Source organism: Lithobates pipiens, unplaced genomic scaffold, assembly GCF_037356315.1.
Source record: "Lithobates pipiens isolate NorthernLeopardFrog02 unplaced genomic scaffold, aLitPip1_a1.2 Scaffold_22, whole genome shotgun sequence".
Lineage (NCBI taxonomy): Eukaryota > Metazoa > Chordata > Amphibia > Anura > Ranidae > Lithobates > Lithobates pipiens.
The window spans coordinates 206,517,354-206,530,074 of NW_027507784.1; positions in this window are offsets into that span (position 1 = coordinate 206,517,354).

Below are 12,721 nucleotides of genomic sequence, written 5' to 3' on the forward strand. Positions count from 1 at the left end.
GCTGAGTGAGCCACTCAACCAAGTCTGGTGCGTCCTTTAAAGTAATTGAACGCACCTTCTGCAACTTCCCACTTTGGCTCAAGCCTGTTGCTCCTGCCCTACCCCTACCACCCCTGCGGAAGGGCCTGCCTCTTCCTCTGCCTGTCATTTTTTAAATGACCCTGTGACAAAACTCTCAGTCCCTATACTTATGAAGGACTGCTGCAGTATAGGGAAGCGGTCAACAGTAGTGCACCTCAACCCTATGTATTGTGGACCTATACCAGTCCTTATAGAATAGCAGACTGTACCTCACTCAACCCTATGTACTGTAGTACCCTATACCTTACCAATCCTTATAAGGACCTTTGTGGAACAAGTAGGTTGTGTGTGACTGATTAGCAGACTGTATGTCAGTCCCTATACTGATAAAGGACTGCTGCAGTATAGGGAAGCGGTCAGCAGTAGTGCACCTCAACCCTTTGTATTGTGGACCTATACCAGTCCTTACAGAATAGCAGACTGTACCTCACTCAACCCTATGTACTGTAGTACCCTATACCTTACCAGTCCTTATTAGGACCTTTGTGGAACAAGTAGGTTGCGTGTGACTGATTAGCAGACTGTACGTCAGTCCCTATACTGATGAAGGACTGCTGCAGTATAGGGCAGCAGTCAGCAGTAGTGCACCTCAACCCTATGTATTGTGGACCTATACCAGTCCTTATAGAATAGCAGACTGTACCTCACTCAACCCTATGTACTGTAGTACCCTATACCTTACCAGTCCTTATAAGGACCTTTGTGGAACAATTAGGTTGTGTGTGACTGATTAGCAGACTGTACGTCAGTCCCTATACTGATAAAGGACTGCTGCAGTATAGGGCTGCGGTCAGCAGTAGTGCACCTCAACCCTATGTATTGTGGACCTATACCAGTCCTTACAGAATAGCAGACTGTACCTCACTCAACCCTATGTACTGTAGCACCCTACACCAGGTTACCAGTCCTTATAAGGACCTTTGTGGAACAAGTAGGTTGTGTGGGACTGATTAGCAGACTGTACGTCAGTCCCTATACTGATGAAGGACTGCTGCAGTATAGGGCAGCAGTCAGCAGTAGTGCACCTCAACCCTATGTATTGTGGACCTATACCAGTCCTTATAGAATAGCAGACTGTACCTCACTCAACCCTATGTACTGTAGCACCCTAGACCTTACCAGTCCTTATAAGGACCTTTGTGGAACAAGTAGGTTGTGACTGATTAGCAGACTGCAGCAGAAGGGCAGCAGTCAAGTATAATATTCTTTCTATATTTGGAAGAAAGAATATTATACGTGTACAAGCCTATTACCATACCACTGATACCAGTCCTGAAAAGAACCTTTGTGGACCTAATATAGTAACAGCTACTGATTAAACTGACCCTCACTGCCTCACACACAGCTTCCTGCCTGTCCCTATATAAACTGACAAAACAGAGGCTGCTGGAACAATAACTGGTTACTGGAATAGCACTTTTGTGGACCTGATAGTAACAGCTAATGATTAAACTGACTCTCCCTGCAGCACACACTGTCCTGTCCCTTTCTCTAAACTGACAAAAGACACTCAGGCTGCTGCAACAATCACTAGCACTGCACTGCCTCAAACCTATATCCTGAACTACACCTAACACCTATACCAGTCCTGAAAATAACTTTTGTGTACCAAAAAGCTAGCGATTTGGGTCACTGCAATCTCTCCCTGCTCCACACAGCAACCTCTCCCTATAGTGACAGAAGAAAGAATGTAAAATGGCCGCCGGATCGGGTGTATTTATAAGTTAGGGGGAATGACCAAGTCTCCATGTGCTGTAATGTCTCAATTGGCTGTCCTGTACCCCATGATGGATGTGTCATCATAGGTCAAAGTTCTTTTACACAGAAAACACGGAAGTCCGCCGGGCGAATGGCGGCAATAGTCCGCCGATCCGGCGATTTGCTAACAGCCAAAATTTGCCGCAAAACGACCGCCGGGCGAACCGTTCAGCCATCACTATTTGTGACCTCCGTCCAAAAGGTCTGAATCCTGGGACAGGACCATAACATATGGTTGAAGTCAGCATCTGCTTTACCACACTTCCAACAGTTGGAGGAGGAATTTGGTAAATTTTGGATAATTTCTGGGGTGAAAAAAAAAACCCTGTCAATCAGTTTAAATTTTATCAACTGATCTGATGGAGATAAGTTGTAGAAAAGGATGTTCCCAGGCGTCTTCCCAGTCTTCTGAATCCAGATCAGGGATCTCGCCCTCCCACTTGGAGAACAAATCCTATAGACCAAAGTGGACTGAGGGAAATAAAGCTTTGTAAATGGTAGAGGTGGGTTTGACCAACGGGACATCCCCTAATGTGGATTCAAGGTTGGACCGAAGGAGAAGCACTGGGATGGATCAAAATTGGGTAGCAAAGGCGTGGAAAATTTGAAGATATCTAAAGAATTGGCGATTCGTAAGCGTAAATTTCTCCTTAAAGGAATCAAAGGATAGAAGGGAGCTACTAATACAGATATGTTCCAGTTTTTTTGATACTTCAAGCAGCCCAAAACCCTGGGTTCGAGACAGTCAGAAACTCTGATAAATGTGGGTGGAGCCACAAGGGGCTATCCACAGATCTAGTGTGAGGGCCCCCTTGGAGTTTACATACCAATAGTTGCCAACCCCTGGTCACTGCCCTCATGAAAAGTGTTAAAGGAAAGGGGGCCCTGACACCCCTGTATAAAGCATTTCTCAGCACCTCGTAGGAACCAAGGTGTGCGGCCTCAAGGACTACAGCAGCATTGGTATCATCAGTGGCTATCCGATTATGGGTGTGTGATAGTAATGCAGCAAAGAAATTTTTCTGAAGATCCAGACAGGCTAGACCACCCTCTGTCCAGGACCTTTTGAGTATAGATTTATTTATTCTGGAGGGGGTTAGACTTCCACATAAAGGGGGATATAGTCAAATTTTTAAAAGAAGGCTTTGGGGATCCAAATTGGAGAGTGCCTGAGAGCATAAAGAAAAACTGGAAGGAATTTAAATTTGAGTAAGCTAATCCTGCCTATGAGGGATAATGGCAGGTTATTTCAAGCTTGAAGTTTTAGTTTGATTCGGGTGAGTAAGGGGTATAGATTTAATTTAGCAGAGTCAGAGACTAAAGGGGTAATGTTAAAGAGGAAGTAAACCCTGATGTGTTTACTTCCTTTTTGTTTCCCTGCAAAGGTAAAGCATAATGGGCTACTATGCATCGCATAGTAGCCCATTATGTGTCACTTACCTGACAAAGGAGCCAGCAATGTCACTGCTGTCCCCTCTTCCACGAAGCACCCATCTTCTTTCGGGTATCGCTGCTCCAGCACTGTGAGTGGCCGGAGCAGTGATGGCATCATTCAGGCACATGCACGGGGGAGCCGTCAGTGATGGCATGTTAGCCTATACTAACAGTATGCTTAGTGCGCTTGCGCTGTTGTCTACAGCAGACAACGGTGCCCGGCTTTTGTAAAATATCTCCTTTTTTTTTTTCTTTATTTAATTATTACTTTTTCCATATTTCAATAAACATGATCAACAACTTAAATTAAATTCAATCTTTAAAAAAAAAAAAAAAATTCGCCAGAATGAGAATTTGGGTGCTGCAGATGAGTGAGAACCCTTCGCAGGTTGATGTCAGTGGATTTTCCTGGCATGAACCCCGGTTTGATCAGTGTCAACCAGTTCAAGCAGAACTCTGACCAACCTAGTGGCGAGGACCTTGGCCTTTTTTTTAGGTCGTAGTTTAATAAAGAAATAGACCCATAAGAGGCACAGAGTTTTGGGTCTTTGCACAGTTTAGGGATGAGTATAATGTGGGCACCATTCATAGTGGCCAGTAAGGAGTTAACCTAGCAGTGGGAGAAAAGTAGCTGAAGTTTAGAAGCTATAATCTTGGTGTATATTTTCTACCAGTCCCCAGGGAAGCCATCTGGGCCACGTGTTTTGGACGGAGGGAGTGAGGCAATGGCCAACTCTATCTCGTGGGGTTTTATTGGGACATCTAGGGCCTCAATTTCTGCAGATGGCAGGCTGGGGAGATGTAATTTTTGTAGTTCAGAATCGATAGTCTCAGGAGCAGGGCATTGGGGTTGGTGCTATAAGTTCCTAAAGAAGGCAAAAAAATAGTGGAGGATTGCGTCAGAATCAGTAACACTGATCCCGATCCCCGACAACCATTTCGGGACTATAGTTTGAAGATGCGGGTCAGCCACCAGATTGGTTAGCAGGTGGCCATTTTTATCTCCCTTTTCAAATATTTTACTGGACAACAAACGGACATCAGTTTGTGTTAGAGAGATATATTGTAGAGCTATATTCCTCCTGGCTTGGGCTAGTTGGAGATAATTGTATGGTGTGGGATGCAATAACTTTATAGTTTAGAGATAGGAATTTCCTTTCGATCTAACTGCTGACACAGATGATATGTCTTCCTTTATTTTCCAGAAGAATTGCAACAATTCTGTGAGGACCTTAAAGTGGTTGTAAACCCTGCTTCCTGACTTTTAACTATAGGGAAGCCTAGAATAAGGTTTTCTTATAGGTAACACGTTTAGGAGATATTTCACTTGTAGTGTGCCAATGTTGTAATCGGTGCATGCGCTGTGTAGAAACAGACCTCCGTGCCATTTCTTCCCCAGTGCATGTCATTACTGAAGGCTCACGCGCGCATGTGTGGGAGTGACCTCACGCGGCTTTGGCCAGTCAGAGAGCTGGAGTCCGTGGCCCTAGGAAGGAAGAGAGGCGAAGATGGGTGCAGCCTGCACAAGGGACAGCGATTGATTTGTTTGCAGGTAATTGCCACAGTCAAGTTCAGCTTGCATACACACAGTCACACAAAAGTTCTCTGAACTTTCGACCGTCAAGAACGCGGTGACATACAACACTACGACGAGCCAAGAAAATGAAGTTCAATGCTTCCGAGCATGCTTCGAATTGTTTCCGAGCATATGTGGTCTTTTGCGAGTAGGAAATGCATACAGACGAACGGAATTCCCGATAGAAACTTTTTCCGATGGAAAAATAGAGAACATGCTCTAAATCTTTTGCTGGTGGAAATTCAGACAGAAAAAGTTGGATGGAGTATACACACGGGCGGAATATCCGACCAAAAGTTCCCATCACACTTTTTCCAATGGAAATTCCGCTTGTGTGTACGAGGCATGAGTGTAGGTAAGCGGCCATGCACAGGAGAGCTATGGGAAAAATTGTATAGACTTTTTTTGGCATATGACAAAGGGGGTCATCTTCATGTGGTGAGTTTAATCGCATTGGGTTTGGGGCACAAATTTGCATGGAGTGGAGTGTTGGCGGTGACAAGCAATTTATTCATAAGAAGAAAAACATCACTTCAGCATGAGTTTTGAGCACCAGTGCTTTCAAAAAGAGGATTTTTTTATATCACTATGGACTTCACTTGAATGATTTTTTTAACACAATTTGTATTGCTAGATATATGAATTTGTGTACTGGTATTAGTCTATGCACCAGCACTTTATTCTGTACACAGGATTATTAATTTAATGCACGTTATTGCACAGCACTGATGGATTTTATTGATAGCTTTACTCTATTGTAGATACATGGATTTGTGTATTGCTAATTAGTTTGTAGTTTGTAATGAACTAGCACTTTAATATGTACATGGGTTATTGATTTATGCACATTTAGGGTATTATACTGATACCAACAGGTTTATTAGAGGGTGAGTGCATTTAACCACTTGCCTACTGGGCACTTAAACACCCCTCCTGCCCAGACCAATTTTCAGCTTTCGGCGCTCTCACATTTTGAATGACAATTACTCAGTCATGCAGCACTGTACCCAAATGAATTTTTTGTCCTTTTTTTCCCCACAAATAGAGCTTTCTTTTGGTGGTATTTGATCACCTCTGGGTTTTTTATTTTTTGCGCTATAAGTGAAAAAAGACCGAAAATTTGGAAAAAAAACGCATTTTTCTTTGTTTCTGTGATAACATTTTGCAAATTATTAATTTTTCTTCATAAATTTTGGCCACAATTTATGCTGCTACATATATTTGGTAAAAATAACACATTGGTGGATATTATTTAGTCTTTGTGAAAGTTAGAGAGTCTACAAGCTGTGGTGTGAATCATAAAAAATTGATCACATCTGATGTACTGGTGGCCTATCTCATTTCTTGCGACCCCAACAAGCCAGGAAAGTACAAATACCCCCCAAATGACCCCTTTTTGGAAAGTAGACATTCCAAGGTTTTTAGTAAGAGGCACGATGCAGTTTTTGGTGTTGTAATTTTTTCCCACAATTCTTTGCAAAATTACGATTTTTTTTTGTTTTTTATTTTTTTTTTCCCCACAAATTTGTCATTGTAATAGGTTATTTCTCTCACATGGCACGTGTATACCACAAATAACGCCCCAAAATAAATTCTGCTACTCCTCTTGAGTATTACGATACCACATGTGTGGGACTTTTTCACAGCCTGGCCACTTAGAGAGACCCAACATGCAGGGAGTGCTATCACATGTTCTAGGAGCATAAATTACACATCTAACTTGTTGACTACCTATAACACTTTTGAAGGCCCTGGAGCACCAGGACAATGACATGGGACACTGACGTGGCACTGATGGCAGATGGCACTGATACGTGGCACTGATGACACGTGACACTGATGTGGCACTGATGACAGATGGCACTAATACGTGGCACTGATGACAGATGACACTAATACGTGGCACTGATGACAGGTGGCACTAATACGTGGCACTGATGACACCTGACACTGATGACAGATGGTACCAATACATGGCACTGATGACACGTGACACTGACAGGTGGCACTCATGACATGTGACACTGACAGGTGGCACTGGGGACACATGGCACTAGGGACAGGTGGCACTGGGGACAGGTGGCACTAGGGACGGTGGTACTGGGGACAGATGACACTGTTAGGTGGCACTGGGGACAGGTGGCATTGATAGGTAGCACTGGGGACAGGTCGCACTGGGGACAGATGGAACTAATAGGTGGCACAGGGGACAGATGGCACTGATAGGTGGCACTGGGGACAGATGACACTGATAGGTGGCACTGGGGACAGGTGGGCATGTGTGCGTGTTTCACTCTGTGTGTGTTTTACTCTGTGTGTGTGTGTTTTACTCTGTGTGTGTGTGTGTGTACTCACTGACACTGATGGACGCTGCAGCTGCAGCATGGAAGCTCTCCCTCCTCACAAGTTGTCTCTGTGTGAGGAGGGGAGCCGGCAATGAGAGATGATCTCATATGTTTACATACGAGATCATCTCTCATTGGACTAGCTGATCGAGTGCTAAATGGCTGCTGTGATTGGCCATTTAGCACGATCTGTGATTGGCTGTGTCCGAGGGACATGGCCAACACAGAACTTCCCCGATGCACACCCGCGGCAGCACGCATTGGGGAAGTAAACAGGAGGACGTCCAGGGACGCCCTCCCGGCAGTTAGCATCCGCTCTGTAGCCGTCTTTTGGCTATAGAGCGGGCGCAAAGTGGTTAAACAATAAAATAGATCACTTTTCAATGTGTACACATTGAGAAAACACAGCTACCCACAGGCAATGTCTTTAGACGGTTGCACTGGTAATATCAGTTAATTAGCTCAGGTTTTATAACCTTAGAACTTTCTTATCTCACCGTTCCATTGAGAAATCACTAGACATGTGTGATTCCTTTCATACAAATCGAAAATTCGTACGAATTTCCAGAAATTCATACGAATCCAAAATACCAATCTTTATGCATACGAATTCTGTCTGAAATACGAAATTTTGTTTATGGATTTCGGATCCAAATTCATAATGAAAATTCGTAATTGTAACGAAAAGTTAACAAACCTAAAAGTTAAAAACCCAGGAAGTCAACACCACACAGCGGGTGTACACTCAGACCTGGGAACCCAGCACAGGGATGGTGGGAACCACTCATAATGGACACAGCAGGTGTACAGACCTGGGAACTTAGCACAGAGATGGTGGGAACCCTATGGGAATATCTATGCTTACGAATTTCATACGAAATACGAAATTTCGTTAATGAATTTTGGAATTTCGGGTCCAAATTAACAGAAACATGACTGGTGTTTTATTCACCAATCAGAGGAAGTCAGCACAGCACAGGGATGGTGGGAACCCCTCATAATGGACACAGCGGGTGTACACTCAGACCCGGGAACTCACCACAGGGATGGTGGGAACCCCTCATAATGAACACAGCAGGTGTACAGACCTGGGAATTCAGCACAGGGATGCTGGGGACCCCTCATAATGATAAATTCATCATAATGAACATTCGTAATTGTTACAAAAAGTTAAAAATCACTGAGGACTATGTCACATTCTATCCTAATTATATGCCAAAGAAGGCACTCTCTATCATTTTATCTAACTAAGCACAAATCACTATGTTTACAAAAATTGGTCTCCTTAACCCCTTCAGATCCACGCTATAGCCGAATGACAGCTAAAGGACGGATCTGCTTTGCTGGGAGGCCGCCAATAGACGTCCTCCCCTTTGCATGCTCGCTATGCTCCCCTAAAGGGTGTGCAGGGTGCACGCTTTGATCACCCGAGTCAAAGAGACTCATGTGATCACAGATCAGAGTAAGGGGTCAATCCCGGCCCCTTACCACATGCTCAGCTGTCAGCCAATGACAGTTGATCATGTGGTGTAAACAAAAGATCATTAATCATTTTTTTTTTCTCACCCTGATAGTGTGAGAAGAAAAAAAGCCAATCACCGGCTTCTGTTGAAGAGACATCGGTCCCGAAGAGGAAGAGGCAAAGCCGCTTCATATGTGCCCACCAGTACTGCCTGCCAGTGCCACCTGCCAGTGCCACAAATCAATGCCCACCAGTACATAAGTGCCAGCAAGCAGTGCCACCTATCAATGCCCATGAGTGCCATCTATCAATGCCCACCAGTGGTGCCAATCAGTGCCTCATCTATCATGCCACCTAGCAGTGCTGCCTATCAAGGTCACCTACCAGTGCCAATCAGTGCCCATCACTGCCACCCATCAGTACCCATCAGTGCCACCTATTAGTGCCCTTCAGTGCCACCTATCAATGCACTTCAGTGCCACCCATCAGTGCCACTCATCAATGCCCCCCATCAGTGCCACCTCTCAGTGCCCACCAATGGCACCTATCAGTGCCCACCAGTGCCACCTCATCAGTGCCCACCAGTGCCGCCTGTTAGTGCCCATCAGTGTCGCCTTATCAGTGCCCATCAGTGTCACCTTATCAGTGCCCATCCATGCAGCCTAACGGTGCCCATCAGTGCAGCCTATCAGTGCCCATCAGTGCAGCCTATCAGTGCCCATCAGTGTAGCCTCATCAGTGTACATCAATGAAGGAGAAAAATTACCTGTTTGCAAAATTTATTAACAAAATATAAAACGGTTTTGTATTTTATTTTTTAATTCGGTCTTTTTACATTTTTATATATAGATATTTTTATATATAATATATAGATCCTTTACCACACCTCGTGATAACGCTCACCTCAAAATTTGCACTCACCTATTAGATATATACGCCTTTTCGTCATGTCTTTCACCATATCAGGTCACTCAAGATCGGAATCTTCAACCAGTCTTAGTATCTCAGGACTTTGCTATGGCTGATCACCAGGGCTTTCAAACTCATCTACCCTGTTTCCCCTAAAATAAGATCTAGCGTGATTGTCGGTGTTGGCTGCAATATAAGCCCTACCACCCAAATAAGCCCTACTCTGTTTCCTCAAAAATAAGCCCTACCCTGAAAAGAAGACCTACAATGACTTTAACTAGGGCTTATTTGGGGGGTAGGGCTTTTATTGCAGCTATCACCGACAATCATACTAGGTCTTATTTTAGGGGAAACAGGGTATATAAAAACATATAAAAATTGCCCGAAATGCTCATAAATATATTAAAGAGTGGTTCCATTGCAAAAGACTAAATGTGATAGATGAGTAAATAGAAATGGAAATGAAAATGAAAACATTAACATCTAGCAATCAGAAATTAAACAATTTAGGTCAAAATCAATGCTTAACCCTTGAGGATGGAAAGATTTCATTTAAAAAATCTATTTTGATTCACATTTATTCAGTGTGTTAACTCTATTACTCCCTCTCCAGTGGGGCTTATATCTTTCAATTGCCCAAAATTTCAGTATTGAAGGGTCCTGTGAGTGGAATTGGGCAAAATGTCTAGGGAAGACCCTATGCTTAGTAAACCCCTTACGCATTTTTTGAATATGCTCTTTAATCCTTTTCCACATCGGGCGTTTAGTCCTATGAGTAAGCACTCTTGGAAGTGTGAAACGCATTAGCTATTGTGCTTTGCTGTGACCCACTTTTGTGTGATTCTGCTTCACGAATAAAAGGCATTTGAATTAATCTTGGAGTGCGGCCGTCCAGAGTTCTTCTATTATTTGCAACAAGTATATGCCGTGCCTGTACCTGGGTTTCTCCATTCCTGGAGGGGCTGTTTTCTTGGATTTGTGGACTTACCTGGAGCGGTGGCTCTCTCACAATTTGGACGTTTAGTCCTACCGATATATTGTTTCAAGTACGGACATTGGAGGACATAAACCACCCCCGCTTATCAGAAATCCGCTGTGTAAAAGTCAGTGGCGGCTGGTGAAGTTTTTGGATGGGGGTGCCAGACCCCGCCCACAATTGTTGGCCCCTCCCACTTCTCATAAACCACGCCCCTTATATAATCCACCCAATCCGTCCCCTGTATTCCACTTCCTTCCACCCATAGTTTCAAAAATTTTACAGGTTGCATCTTTTACATTATAGAGGAGGTCTAGGGCTAGAATTATTAATCTCAGGCTACCGATCACGGCGATACCTCACATGTGTGGTTTGACCACCATTTTCATATGCGGGCGGCCGGGCGCAGTACTCATGTATGCGTTCGCTTATGCACGCGAGATTGTCAGGACTGGGTGCTTTAAAAAACTTTTTTTTTCTTATTTATTATATTTATTTTTTCCCAGTTTGGGAAATGGTTTCACTTTTATTCCTATTACAAGGAATGTAAACATTCCTTGTAATAGAAAAAAGCATGACAGGTCCTCTTAAATATGAGATCTGGGGGGGTCAAAAAGTCCTCAGATCTCATATTTACACTAAAATACAAAAAAGGTTTATAAAAATGTCTTTGCCAGCAAATTAACTGTGAGTAACAACAAGCAACAGAGCAGACCATTACTTTGCACTTTGCTGAATAAGAATACCGCATGGCATGGTGTGATCCTCCTGCAAGAAGCATTAAATTATTTGTTTCTTTTACAAATTGCTTATTGCTCTAATAATAATTCCTGCACAGCACACAACAGAGAGTGGTCTAGTAAAGGCTTAGGCCGGCCGGGTGCATTTGGTAATTAATTATTAGTAAATTAATTATTTCATTTTTTTCCCAGAGACAGCAATTATGCCACTCACCTCACTGTCTTGCAGCTCCGCTCGGGCTGAGGAACGGAGCTGCCGAACGTCACTTCCGGGTTTCGTGAAGCACTCGAAAGCCGGAAGTGACCTGCCTGTCTTTGAATGACAATGCTCCCGTCTGTAGAATCACAGTGATTTTACGGGCGGAAGCTAGTCGGCGTTCTACAGTGCGCCGCAAGGCGGGTTTTTAACCCGCAAATGAAGCGCCATGGATGCAATCTTGTGATTGCATCGACGTAGTGCTTCTCATAGTGCACTGCGACTGGCGCCACAGTACACTATGTTAAATTGTTAAATGACGTTTTTTTATTTTAGTTTTTTTTAAATGTCTTAAAGGGCCCGTTTTTTTTTTACTTTTTTTTACACTATAGGAGGGGGGGCGGCGCCCCGGCGCCCCCTATGGACAGGCCGCCACTGGTAAAAGTGCTTGTAAATATACTAGAATCCACTCCATTACAGTATCACACAATGCAAACTGTGTATGTTTCTAGAATCCAATTGTGCCACATACCTTCTTATAGCGCCACTGGGCGATTCCGTGACCCGCCGGAGCTCTGCAGAGGGAGGGGGAGATCCCCCACTGAAAGCTTGGGGAGGGGGAGATCAGCTGAGCACCCCTCACCGCTTCCTTAGCTGGCTGCTTCCACCAGACCTCTCCTCCCCACTCTGACCGCTGACAGCTGGGAGGAGAGGAGGGAAGCAGCAGGAGATCAGCTGATTGCCAAGTGGCCCTATTGTGAAGATACTTGGCACAATTATATCACACAAACACACACAGTCTACACTATACACTACTGCAACATAGTGGATTCCAGTACTCTATCAGCACTTTAAACTATGGGTTATTTGGAGGGTATGGCTTTTATCGCAGACCTTCCCGAAAAAGCACAATAGGTCTTGTTTTCAGGGTAGGTCTTATTTTCGGGGAAACACGGTAGTTAATCTTTTTTGTTTGCAAGCTTCCTACATTTGTGAACATACTTTTGAAATTTTCATTTGTGTTTAATTATCTAATATACACTATATTGTCAAAATTATTGGGACATCTGCCTTTACATGCACATGAACTTTAAAACCATCCCAGTCTTAGTCCATAGGGTTCAATTTTGTGTTGGCCCACCCTTTACAGTTATAACAGATTCAACTCTTCTGTCCACACGGTTTAGGAGTGTGTCTATAAAAATGTTTGACCATTCTTCCAGAAGCGCATTTGTGAGGTCAGG